The sequence below is a fragment of the Pangasianodon hypophthalmus genome, chromosome 5 (genome assembly GCF_027358585.1).
Source record: "Pangasianodon hypophthalmus isolate fPanHyp1 chromosome 5, fPanHyp1.pri, whole genome shotgun sequence".
Classification (NCBI taxonomy): domain Eukaryota; kingdom Metazoa; phylum Chordata; class Actinopteri; order Siluriformes; family Pangasiidae; genus Pangasianodon; species Pangasianodon hypophthalmus.
Window position 1 is genome coordinate 9526916 of NC_069714.1, and position 13678 is coordinate 9540593.

Sequence of the window (13678 nt, forward strand, 5' to 3'; positions counted from 1 at the left end):
AAATAACCAGTTACCCTCCTCGTTCATGCAGTTATCCAGTCAATGCATAAAATCATGCAGATACACTGGAAGAACAATGGGAAAACATCACCTGATCTTCACCTGTCCAGTTTCAGTGAGCCTGTGCCCACTGTAGCCTCAGATTCCTGTGGAACCTGATGTGGTCTTCTGCTGATATAGACCGTCTTCCTCAAGGTTTGATGTGTTGTACATTTTGACATGTTTTTCAGTTCACCACAGCTGTAAAGAGTGGTTATTTGAGTTACTGTAGACGTCCTGTTCAATCGAACCAGACTGAGCATTCTCCTCTGATCTCTCTCATCAACATGCACACTGTTTAGTTCCTCAACAAAATAGTTACCTGTCTATAAATGATTGTCCTTTGGGTTTGTCATTTGGTTGAGCAGTCATAATGCTTCTGGTACATAGAATTCATCTTGCTGTTGCAGTCACATCATCAACAAAAAACCATGGATCATAAACATTTACGTTTTTCTTCACACTTTACTTTTTCTTAATCCCTGCCCTTTTTCTTTGAGATAGTACAAATGTCCTGTTGGCCAGTGAGTGCAATATATTAATTTTATTTATTTTTTTTTAATATATTTATTTATTAAATCTGTGTTTGAGTCAATGTTTGGTTATTCACGAGCAATCCATCTAGTAATTAGTTGTTATTAAATAATCATTATATTCTTTCCTTTTCTTTCTAGGAATACTCTATCCAGGTTATTTAGTTGTTTATACGATGTTTTGTTTCATTGACTGTGACAGTGGGACAGCAGGACTGGGACAGCAAACAGAATTAGGAACAAATAAGAACAATAAATTGAGTAGATAATTCTGGAAGTGTTTGTGTGTGTCTGTCTGTCTGTCTGTCTATCTTGAATATATTATTGTGACTGGATTGGTATAATCTGACCTCAGACATGACTGTATTGCATTTTCTTCAAGGAATAATGTGTCAGTAGACGTTGACCAGTGACCATTTAGGAAATGTGTATAATTATCAATATTGGTGTGGAATTACCAGGTAGGGATTATTGGGGTTCGGGTGATGGGTGCCTCAGTTCAGTACTTCTAAAAAGAGGTGCAATGCCTCAGAAAGAAAAACTATTACATTTGATCAATGGAAAGCTTTGAAAGTAGAGAGAGACCTCGAAACAGGCACCAGGTGCTTTACTTGGACAGGTAAGACAAAAATAGATGAAAGCAATGTACTGTATTTTATGTCTTTCATCATTTTATTCAATGTAAATCACTTTGGTCAATGAAAGTTGTTTTAAATGTGCTTTCTAAATAAAACTTACCTACTTACTATAAGAAAGAAAGTTGTACTTTAAACCACATACTGATTTTGCTTTTTGTTGGTAAATTAGGGGTGGCATTAACTAAAGCTAACTAATGGCAGGTAATAGATCTGATGATAGCTTGCATGCTAATAGCCAGCTACCATACATTATGACCAAATACAAAACATATAATAACAGATAGTTATTTGTGGTGATAGATAGGTCATATGTTTTTATGTTTCAGTGTCAGTTTTTGAACAACAAGAGCTTATGGGTTTTCCCCTCCTTTTGGGTGCAAGACATTGTGATTGCATAGACCTACAAACAGCCACAAAATGTATACTTTTATAATTAAATTCATCAAGGGATCATTCACCTCCACATTCTTGTTGTCAGATCTGTTAGAGTTTAGATTTGTTGAAGAAGTTTTAATTGATTACTTTAAGCCATATTGCAAAACTACATCACTTATGACTTGAAAAAATTTTGGATTAGAATATAAAGAATGCTGATTTAAAATGTACTGGGTGAGCAAAGTTCACAAAAGTATCTATCTATCTATCTATCTATCTATCTATCTATCTATCTATCTATCTATCTATCAACTCATGCAGAAACATGTCAAGAACTTCAGTTAATGTCACAAACATCAGAATGGGGAATATTGTGATCTCGGTGACTGTTACTTCAGAAACTTCTGGGATTTTCACACACAACAGTCTCTAGCATTTACATAGAATGGTGTGGAGGGAAAATCTGGTGAGTTGTAATACTGCAGGTGGAATGCCTTGTTGATGATAAAGGTGAGAGGAGAATGGCCAGACTGGTTTGAGCTGACAGGAGGTCTGTGGTAACAAAATAACTCTTTACAACCATTCTGAGCAGAAAAGCATCACAGAACACACAATATGTCATAGGTTGAGACTGGGCTACACCATAAGAAGAGTGTTGACATTTAGTCACAAATGACATATAATCACAGGTCTCGGGGGAGCATTTAAAATAATGGAGTTTAGTTAAATGTCTGTTAAATGATCCATAATACATTAGATGATTTTAGAGAGCTGTATAGTAGGTAATGAAAAGATGGATTTTTGAATGTTTCCTATCATTCAGAACTGACGATGCCAGTTGAAGAATACAAGAATCATGATATCTTCAGTATATGTCCATTACAGCATAGTAATTGTGAGGGCAATCAGCGAAACAAACTGAGCAGTATGTGGTTTGACTGGTTATCTGATTGCTTAGTCTTAAAAATCCTAAAAAGATTTTGCATATGTGATAGCAACAAAATTCTAACAATGGCTTTGTCCTGTTTGGAGGGAAATCCTCTGTGTCTGTGTGTCTGCAGCACTTGCGACAGGAACTCAATGAATAAGCTAATGCAGGGAAAACCTAATAGCATTTGGCTTCCGGCTTCCTGACAACAAACTCACCTGCTAATGCAGCAGGTCAGTAGCTCATGTCTAACCTCTAATTATATTATTTTTATTTGCAGTTTTATGGTAGATACAGTTGAAGTTTTCATTGCTGTTCTGGTTTGCTTAACATTTTATTACCTGTTGCTGGTAAAATTTTAATCATACCAGCCTGTTATGGAGGGAGAGAGTCAGTCTCTGTGGTCTCACTGTGAAACACAAGGCTGTGTAAATACAGTGGATCCAAAGTTTATCAAACATGAAAAGGTTGCTGTTGTGAGTGAATGCTGATTGGTGCAATCATGCTGCAAGAGCTGTGAGAAACAAGCACTACTTTCGAATAATTCAGTAGCACCTAATAGTAATAGTAATCTAATAGTATGTCCTTCACTAATTTATTTGTATGTTTATATTGTATTAAGGTTAGATACTATATCATTTGAGTAAGAAATTACTGCATTTTTTTCAGATGATTGTTTTCATATTATTTCAGAATTATAATTTTAAAAAGAAACAAATGAGCACTACATAAATGCAGATCACAAAGACTACTCAGTGAAGTCTGTACATTAGGATAATAAAGTGGTTGATTAGTTAGATATACTTTATAACTGAAGTGTTGTGATTTCCTGTGTGGGCGTTTTACATACTCTTTATCTCTTTATACTGCCTAGTCCTCCTGGTCATAAAAATGGTACTGAAAGGTAATTTAAGAATAATGTAAGCATAATTATGGCTGTAATCACTGGCTGCCTCTGCCAACTGTCTCCCTACTGGTTGGTTTTATTTTCTGCAAAACCTCCCATTGGATTAATAAGTGTTAGACAATGAAACCTCCATAACCCCTGCTGGTAGGTTTGTGCATCCGGAAAGTATTCACAGCGCTTCACTTTTTCCACATTTTGTTATGTTACAGCCTTATTCCAAAATGGATTAAATTCATTATTTTCCTCAAAATTCTACAAACAATACCCCATAATGACAACGTGAAAGAAGTTTGTTTGAAATCTTTGCAAATGTATTAAAAATAAAAAACACAAAAAACCCCTTGTACATAAGTATTCACAGCCTTTGCTCAATACTTTGTTGAAGCACCTTTGGCAGCAATAACAGCCTCAAGTCTTTTTGAGTATGATGCTACAAGCTTGGCACACCTATTTTTGGGCAGTTTCTCCCATTCTTCTTTGCAGGACCTCTCAAGCTCCATCAGGTTGGATGAGGAGCGTCGGTGCACAGCCATTTTCAGATCTCTCCAGAGATGTTCAATCGGGTTCAAGTCTGAGCTCTGGCTGGGCCACTCAAGGACATTCACAGAGTTGTACTGTAGCCACTCCTTTGTTATCTTGGCTGTGTGCTTAGGGTTGTTGTCCTGTTCGAAGATGAACCTTCGCCCCAGTCTGAGGTCCAGAGCGGAGCAGGTTTTCATCAAGGATGTCTCTGTACATTGCTGCATTCATCTTTCCCTCAATCCTGACTAGTCTCCCAGTTCCTGCCGCTGAAAAACATCCCCACAGCATGATGCTGCCACCACCATGCTTCACTGTAGGGATGGTATTGGCCAGGTGATGAGCGGTGCCTGGTTTCCTCCAGACATGACGCTTGCTATTCAGGCCAAAGAGTTCAATCTTTGTTTCATCAGACCAGAGAATTTCGTTTCATGGTCTGAGAGTCCTTCAGGTGCCTTTTGGCAAACTCCAGGCAGCCACCGTGTGCCTTTTACTGAGGAGTGGCTTCTGTCTGGCCACCCTACCATACAGGCCTGTTTGGTGGAGTACTGCAGAGATGGTTGTTCTGCTGGAGCTCTGTCAGAGTGACCATCGGGTTCTTGGTCACCTCCCTGACTAAGGCCTTTCTCCCCGATCGCTCAGTTTGGCCGGGCAGCCCACTCTAGGAACAGTAGGTGTACGGTTGATGTAGGCCACTGTGCTCATTGGGACCTTCAATGCTGCAGAAATTTTTCTGTACCCTTCCCCAGATCTGTGCCTCGATACAATCCTGTCTCGGAGGTCTACAGACAATTCCTTGGACTTCCTGGCTTGGTTTGTGCTCTGACATGCACTGTTAACCTGTGGGACCTTATATAGACAGGTGTGTGCCTTTCCAAATCATGTCCAATCAACTGAATTTACTACAGGTGGACTCCAATCAAGTTGCAGAAACATCTCAAGGATGATCAGTGGAAACAGGATGCACCTGAGCTCAATTTTGAGTGTCATGGCAAAGGCTGTGAATACTTACGTACAAGGGTTTTTTTTTTGGCTTTTTTTATTTTTAATAAATTTGCAAAGATTTTAAACAAACTTCTTTCACATTGTCATTATGGGGTATTGCTTGTAGAATTTTGAGGAAAATAATGAATTTAATCCATTTTGGAATAAGGCTGTAACATAACAAAATGTGGAAAAAGTGAAGCGCTGTGAATACTTTCCGATTGCACTGTGTATATATCTATGTGTGTGTGTGTGTGTGTGTTATAAATACAGTATACAGTACTATGCAAAAGTCTTTACAAATTATGTTACATATTTTTATTTTATGACTTCTACATTATCGAGTCAGTGCAAAAACATTTTAGATTTCCAAACATTAATTTTCCAGCACAAAATTAAATGTTACAGAAGAATGTTTTTATGTCAGTAAAGAAAGCAGCATATTACGTGAAGCCTTCTGGGTTTTGCTGCAAAAATAGAAGCAAGTGTGACAGTTAAAGTCTCCAGAAGAGCTGTGGCTGGTTCTGCAAGATGCTCAGTAAAACCTACCAGCTAATTTCCTTATAAAACTGCACAAATTATACCTGAGACTACTAATTCTTTTTTAAAGCAAAGGGTCGTCAAGCCAAATATTGATTGTTTATTACTGTTTACTGCTCTTTATAGTATTTTTTTAATGTAGAAACATTTAATTTCATTCTTTTTGAAGGCATCTTTGCTCTACAGCATTTCTTTGCATGTGCCTAAGACCTTTGCACAGTAGTGTATACACACACACACACACACACACAGAAAATGCAATTTGTTGCTATTCCTGTCCACAATATGTGTATTGTGTATTGAAGGTTATTTACTGTATATGTTACTTGTGTGTGTCATGCTCAAATGTTTCCATTACCATATGCACAGGCTGATATGTGTCCCCTTTGCCCACACACACTTTATATGGTCTGGAAGTGTGTATAAAAGGAATAGTGCTTCTGTATATAGATTAGTTGTCCTTCCAAATGATCCTTCTGACTGTGTGAGCCTGGGCGAGCCTGTTCACCCAGACCATCTGTCTGACTCTATCTCACAGCTCCCTCACGAAGTATTCACAATAGCACTCCAACAGACATTTTCAAGTCTGCTACCTGCTAATTGCATTAAAGTAAATGCAATTTTTAATTAATCTTTTTTTCATCTATAGGCTGTGATTATAGCTAAAACATATTCTACCAACTCTCTTTTTAAACCAGAATATGTTTTATGTTAATTTTTAATCTTTGTAGTGTCTATAGATTTTGACATTTAATAGGTGTAAGGCTACACCCTGGAAACATACAAACACCTCCCATCGGTCACTAGCTGACTGTAATGAGTTCTCTAACTGGGTAATGATACAAATGTATGTATGTATGTATGTATGTATGTAAGTATGTATGTGTGTGTGTGTGTGTGTATATATATATACACACACACATACAACATATACATACGCTCATACACCATGTATAATAGCAATATCTGTAAATAGCTTTGAACTGAAGTTACAGTGAGTGTTACTGTGACAGCACAGTAGACCAAACCACTTTATAAAATGGTGGAAATACTAACTTATCTGATAAGTTGCATAAGCTTCCATTTTTGACCATCATAGTTTGATTAGACATATTTCAAATGGTTTTATTCTGCAGGTAACAGACTACTAAACCCTCCTGGGCACCTGTATTTTTGGGAGGATATATGAGCTAATTTTGTAAGGTTTATTTGTCTGTGTCATATGCAGAGCACGACTGAGTGCATAAGCCATTAATTGTCATTATTCGGTGCAATTATTCACTGTCATAATTAAATTCTGTGTATCATTAGCATAAAGAACGGTGTAAATGTAGGAGAATGTTTACATAGTGGTCATGGTGCCATCTATAGGTCCATTCTCTGATATCTCAGAATTATTATGATATTTCTTGTATGCTATTCTACTCAAAAGTTTATTCTTATCAGAGTCAGTTTATTTTCATAAATGAATTTATTTGTCATGCCTTTTGTGTATATTTTGTGTTTCCTAGTAACAGGGTAAATTATAGTGAGATGCAGTAACCATGTTCAAGGCATGCTCTCTCTCTCTCTCTCTCTCTCTCTCTCTGATTCAGTAATTCTATGATTGCCCAGTAGAATGTTGCTAGTGATCCCAGTGCCATTTCACCTATTGGCCAGTAGAAGGCAGCAATGTTTCATCGTGGTCCTTGTGCTAGATCACCATGGAGACTCTGGTGTGACAAGCAAACATGAGAGTGCGGTGAGAAACACACAGTCACAGTTGGACACATTTCTGTGTGATCTGAATTAAATCATATCCATATAAATGGCAGGTAACCACTTGTGGATTGGGTTTTATGGATCACCCAAAGTGGTTAAGCCTTCAGCATCTTTAGATACTGCGTCTATTTTGCCTCCAAAATCAGACACCAGTAACCCTGACACACTTTACCAGAACATTCAGGCCTTTAGAACCCTAATGGAATTAAATCTAAATTTAAATATAAACTTGTAGACAAATAGGTGAGTGGAGGAAAGAGATATGAGAATTTTGTGTAGATAATTTTGTGCACAAAAAATTCTCAAGCCAAAAGATTTGCAAGAAAATGTTACGTATCAAATAATAATATTGCACACAGATAATAATTATGAAATAAATGTCTAAGTCACCAATAACAGCTTGCTAGTCTTTCCCTGCTTTTAATTATTTTTTAAGCTGGTGATTTTTGCTGACGTTTTTCCTCTTTCTCGAATTTTTCCTTTGCACATTTTTACAGTGTGTAGTCAAGTGGAATTTTCCTCCTCTGAACTATAATACATTGAAAGTTCAGTCCCAAGTGTCTTATCTATCACATGGAATATCACCAGACCCTATTAACAAATAGAATATTTGGCACAGCAAGATTCCCTCCCACAACAAACAGTGTCTGCAAGGTCTCTTTGGGTTTTCTGCCACTGAACATTGATAGGGATCGCTATCAATGCTCTATATCTGCAGCATTTTTTTTCCATTTTTTTTTTTGCACAGCCAAAGAGATAGCATATAAAGAAGATAGAAGAGTCAGGAAGAATACACTTAAAAATCTATGCTGCCATGCAGTAAGAGTGGAAGGTCGTTCCAGATTTTAAGGTCTCTTTTCACACTATTGATCATGGATGCAGTTCAGTGTTCAGAATTTGTTGAGATTAATTGGTATTTTAATCCATCTTAGACCATTTAAAATGCAAATTTTGTTAGTGTGACAATGTAAACTTTGCCTGATAGCATGGATTTAGATTTATCAAAGAGGATTTTGTAGGTTAAATTGAGCCAGACTTTGGCACTAAAAGGCACATTTCATTAAAAGGCACAACAGATTATCATCTGTGTACAGTCCTCACAAGTAAAAGGCACATACTGTCTAACAAGCTCACACTGCAAAAAATGACATCTTAGCATATTCAAACCCTATTGAATATAATCATATTTATCTAATATTTCCTATTCAATAAATGATTACAATAAACCAAATATAAGATTATTAAACCTATTTCTAGTTTTTTTTTTTTTTTTTTTTTACTAATTTCAAGCTAATTTCAAACCAGTCTTATTCTATTGGTAGATAAGGTTAATAATACCAATTATCTAATAATTCTGATTCTTTCAAGAAATAAATGCTTAAATTAGCAACATTCACTCTGTTTAATCATCTTGTATGACTGCCAATGATAGGCTGGCTGAATCTAGGCATGTCAAATGTCCTGGACTCATGGAGAACATTTTATCCATTAAGACTCTGTATAAGATAGGAAGTTGCACTTTGTTTATGAAATACCTTCTTACATCTTAAAAAGGAATTCTGAGGAGTATAAGCCTTGATAGGACTCCTTCATTATTTTGAATAAATGTTGTTTTTTTTCCACAGTAATGTCCCCATTAACCCCTTATTAGCTCCCACTTACCCTTTCTTTAGGTAAATGAGAAGTAATCCAGGTTCACCTATTGAGGACTGCTTATCAGATCAGTTTAGCCGCCCAGGTCTGCTGAAAAGCATTATAGGGAGGGTGGATAGTCACACTAATTGGTCAGACACTGTCCTAATACCTGTAGAGCAATCAATACATGAGAAAACAGGGTATAATATCTTCCTTTAATAGTGGAAGTTCTCCAGATTAAAATCTTCAGAGAGATCTAATAGCTTAGTAATTTCTGACTGATTAGCAAAGGAAGCAGTTAAAAGTCTCCATCTAATAGTGTAAGAGGGCGTTAAAATTCTGAAACAACTTAGGAAAGAATGAAGGTCGGAATTATTGTGAGATTAGAGTTACACCCAAGCATTAGATGTTTCCTATACAGAAAACCTGAGAGCATCATCTTTAAACAATTAATCTGAGGTTTTGTACAAGAGAGCGGATACATGGCTACTACTAGTATTGAATAATAAAAGACCTGACTAACCCAAATATTTTACATAATTTGTAACCTGACAGAAGGTGTCACATATACATCAAAGTAAAAAATCTATCTATCTATCTATCTATCTATCTATCTATCTATCTATCAGATTCAGTTTATTATCCAATCCTTGTCTTACCTTATTAGTAAGCCTGGTTTCTGCTTTTCTGTTTAGTTTTGTTTACATTTGGGTCACAAACTTAACATATATGCTTACCATCACTATATCTGCCTCTCTTTTAATATGAACTCCACATTGATTAGCTCAAATATTTTGCAGCAATGGGTCTGTTCCCACCAGTTACAGAGCCTGCACACATTTCTAATAGTCAGGAACATATTAGTTAACTGTTCCCTGCAACATAAATGCATTTGAAATAAATGAATCCTCTTTTATATAATCTCTTTTATATCTTCTCTTACCCTAGCCTCTTATAATCTTTCTATTGTGTGCACTCATGAGCAGTTTGCATGGATAGAATTTTAAGAGGCAAAAAATCTGTCTTGCAAATAGAAGAACACAATATAATTAAATATTGCAATGCCTGAGAAAATGATTTTTAAAAAACATCATTAAAAAAACAGAACCTAAGCATACGTCTGGTGACCTTGCATAGGACGGGATTGGGGTAAAGGGTTCTCCGGGGAATGACAGACAAAGACAACCTAGTCTAATATATAACTAGTCCTATGTAGTGTTCATTAGCGGTTCTTCGCTTGTTGCAACAAAAAATATTGTGCAATCCTATGCAAGCAGATGAAGGGTACAGATATGTATGCCAAGATAAGCAGTCAGTACAACATTTAATGAAACTCTTATTGCATTTCCATGAAGTAATATGTGTTAATTATTCCAGTCATGCATTTTGCACTGTTAAAAAACCTTGGAATGGAAATATAAAAAACATAATAATAAGAAATATTTTATTATTATTTAATTAATTAATAATAGAACACTGATAATAATGCAGGTATGCAATGAATCAGCTCAATCTTAATTCATACAACTGTGCAGGAAATTATCAGCTTCAATATTTATAGAGGAAAGAGTTGCAAAATAAAACATCTGTAAAAGGCAAAGTGAACTGAAGCAAGAATGACCTCTTTTTTTTTTTTATCTTAAAGTTAGGTTCATGAGGTATGCAGCTGTTGGGGACCTGACACTGCTCCGAATATTGCGTTGTTGCACAGAAGGCAGGGTTCATAGGCCAGTAGATCTGGCAGCAGGTGTGTGGCCTTGGCTTCTCCTCAGGAGGGGTCCGCACGGTCACTGACTCAAAGTGAGTTCATATCATAAACTCATCTTCTAAAGCCATACCCATATTTATTCTTAGTTAAGGTTAGAGAGATTATTTTCAGAAAATGTAAACATGTATAAATGAGATATTAATAGCTAAAAGGTTCATCTAAAATATTAGCTGATTTACAGTGCAAAGGATAACACAAATGATGGTGTGTAATGTAGTGTGCATTTGCATGTAATCATTTTGTTCATACTCATATTGCAAATATTTTTGCAGCAATTAAAATGAAGTCGTATCATCAAGCCAGAAACATTAATTACATTGTCCTGGCATGAACAGGACATGCACAGTCATGCATTTCCTCTGATTTTCATTGCAATTCTTTTTATTCTTTTGTTTAGCTTTCTAATCTGAAAAAGGTTTTTCACCTTAGAAGACTTTGTAATGTTTTCCATTACATTGGAAGGTTTCCAATTCCTCAGATAGTCAGTGCTCAAATAGGGTTCATGATTATATGTACACTGTAAAGAATTTATTACATTTCATTAATAAAATAAATGGTTTAAATCTGTTTACATTTTGATACTGTAACCCGAGTGTATTCTGGGAACATATTTACAGAACTATCTGATTATACTGTATCAAAAGACCTCACTGTATAACGCAGTAACACTGAGGTGACTATACTGTAATATCACAGTAAATCATTAACTTTATTGTAATACTAGGCTCCAAAAGCATTTACCTGAAGCAGCAAAGGAATCATGTCTGGCTAATTTTTCCATCTTTCATTTATTCCATTATTTTGTTTTGAAAAAATAGCATAGCTTCAATTATTTTAGAGAAGCAGGGTAAGTGCAACAAGATTAAACTGGAGCTATAGCTATGCAAGGCTAGGTAATGTTAGCCTAGCTAAGAAGCAAATGTTTGCAAAGTAGCCTGATATTTTAAATAGACAATGTACATATATAGCTTGCTTTTTTCTTGTTTTTTTATTTTTATTTATTTATTTTTTTTACTGTGGTGTTCAGGACTGTGACTGATTCTGCCACTGCTGTACTTATTATTTATTTTAGCACTTTTTTAATTGTGTAACTTGATGCATGCTGTAAATATTAATTACCTTAACTACCTGTCAGTCTGTCAGAAGTCTATTTGCTTGAGTTCGATCCCATTTTCAAACATGAAAAAAGTAGCTAGACTTAGCAACAACAGGGTTATGAATGATCTAAAGGAATGACGTAAAAGTTCAGCTCGGACAGTCATATATTTAAATGCCATTTTAACTAGACAAACACTAAATCACTTTTTGAGTCAGTGATAGATGCGGTCCTAGATTTTGACTAATCTAGGGTAACATCTCATAATTTAAATTAAATATTTACGTTCAATGTTGTTTGCCAAACAAGAGGCATGGATGCACTACGTCACTGAGAAATTTTGGGCATCATCAGCTAGACAAATGCTCATTTAATAATAATTTTAGAGCACAAACCTTCATCTGGGTCATCACCCAAAGACCTTGTCTTCAAGCGCTCATAACCTTAAGGTAGTATGTTCAGTAGAACTTTTTGTTCACACCATACTTACAACCAGCAACCCCTGAAGAACAACGCTCCAGTCAGGCTCACATTCACAGCGAATGTTTGCTGTTTGAAAGATGCATTCCAGGAAGAGCATGAAAAATTTGCCCAGATTCACCAATAATGGAGGAAGATCATCCAGATGTCCCTACAGTTGAAACATCAGGATTTTGAATCACATGCAATAAGTAAATAAGTACATATTTAGAAATAAATCTTTTAGATATTGCAGAAGCAGCTATAACAAAAAAATAGTATTTTTTAATGAAGGTTGCACTGGCAATTGCATCTCTCCCCCTTATCTTCATGTATAATTCTATTTGCAGGATATTTGTTTTTAATTCAACTTCACCTTATTTTCATGAATTGTAATAACCAGTCCCTTCACATATTTTTTTTTCTTAAATTGATCTTCATTTTCTTCCACTGTACTTTCAAAGCATAGTAAATGTAATGTAAATCCAATTCTTTTGTAAGTTAAAAATGATAAAGTTTCTTGCCTGAAGTTGGAAGATGCTTCAATTAAATGTGTGCTTACTGCCATTAAATTCAATAAAAGTGATGTCCAAGCATTCTTTTGCAGCTGATGATGTATGCTGGTCATATTCAATGTATGGCCTTTAAATTATTAAATGTATACCTTATAATGAATGAAATTATTAAATGTATACTTTATGATTAATCACTTTAACAGTATATTTTCAATCTCAGCAAAGTCTTTTTCTGCTTTTTTTTTAAAATAGCATTATTAGCAGAATTTTATGCTTTTATGGATCCATTCAGGAGCACAGTGGCTAAGTGGCTAGTACTGTTGCCTCGCACCTGGGGGGTTGGGGGTTCGAATCCCATCTCCGCCCTGTGTGCATGGAGTTTGCATGTTATCCCTATGCTTCAGGAGTTTCCTCCAGGTACTCTGGTTTCCTCCCCCATTGTAGGCTGATTGGCATTTCCAAATTGTTTGTAGTGAGTGAATGTGTGCGATTGTGCCCTGCGATGGGTTGGCACTCCATACGGGGTGTTCCCCACCTTGTGCCCTGATTTCCCTGAGATAGGCTCCAGGCTCCCCTGCAACCCTATATAGGATAAGTGGTATTGGAAAATGAATGGATGGATCCATTCAATGTTTTAAATCTCAATAATCCACATTAGCAGATGTGGTTACAATTTTGTCATAGTCAAGAAAGAACTAAAATTAAAATAAGGCAATCTTAAGATAAGCCATGTTTAAGAAGTTGAAATAGTTTGCATAATCAAATTGAGTCTTTAGAGAGAAGTGCTCTGTCCTGTGTATGGTCTTAGCTATGAGCCTATAATTGTTATAATAAGCTATTTCAACCATATACACTAATTTAGGTGTATAATCTTGTGTAATTAATTTATTAAACTGTACATTTATTTATTTTTATATTGTGCATTATCATGCCAAACTGTCCACCTGGACTCCACACTGGAAATGCTCTGTGCTGGTCCTG

The 13678-nt window shown here is 35.9% G+C and overlaps 1 long non-coding RNA gene across 1 annotated transcript; it reads left to right on the forward strand.

Moving 5' to 3' along the window:
• The first annotated feature begins 75 nt into the window (after positions 1–75).
• LOC128318401 (uncharacterized) lies at positions 76–8887 on the forward strand. The gene is made up of 3 exons (XR_008301787.1): positions 76–195; positions 2647–2746; positions 7081–8887. It is a non-coding gene; the product is annotated as an uncharacterized LOC128318401 (long non-coding RNA).
• Positions 8888–13678: the final 4791 nt, after the last annotated feature.